Genomic DNA, 307 nt, shown 5'->3' with positions numbered 1-307 from the left:
TTTGTGTATGGTGTGAGAGAGTGGTCAAGTTTCATTCTTTTGCATGTAGCTGTCCAATTTTCCCAGCACCATTTATTAAAGAGACTGTCTTTTTTCCACTGGATGTTTCTTCCTGCTTTGTCAAAGATTAGTTGCCCAAAGAGCCGAGGGTCCATTTCTGCATTCTCTATTCTGTTCCATTGGTCTATGTGTCTGCTTTTGTGCCAGTGCCATAATGTCTTTGTGAACACAGCTTTGTAGTATAGATTGAAATCCGGCAACGTGATGCCCTTAGCTTTGTTTTTCCTTTTCTTTTTTTTTTTTTTTT

The sequence above is a fragment of the Ailuropoda melanoleuca genome, unplaced genomic scaffold, assembly GCF_002007445.2.
Source record: "Ailuropoda melanoleuca isolate Jingjing unplaced genomic scaffold, ASM200744v2 unplaced-scaffold9448, whole genome shotgun sequence".
NCBI lineage: Eukaryota > Metazoa > Chordata > Mammalia > Carnivora > Ursidae > Ailuropoda > Ailuropoda melanoleuca.
This window is presented reverse-complemented; position numbering follows the sequence as displayed.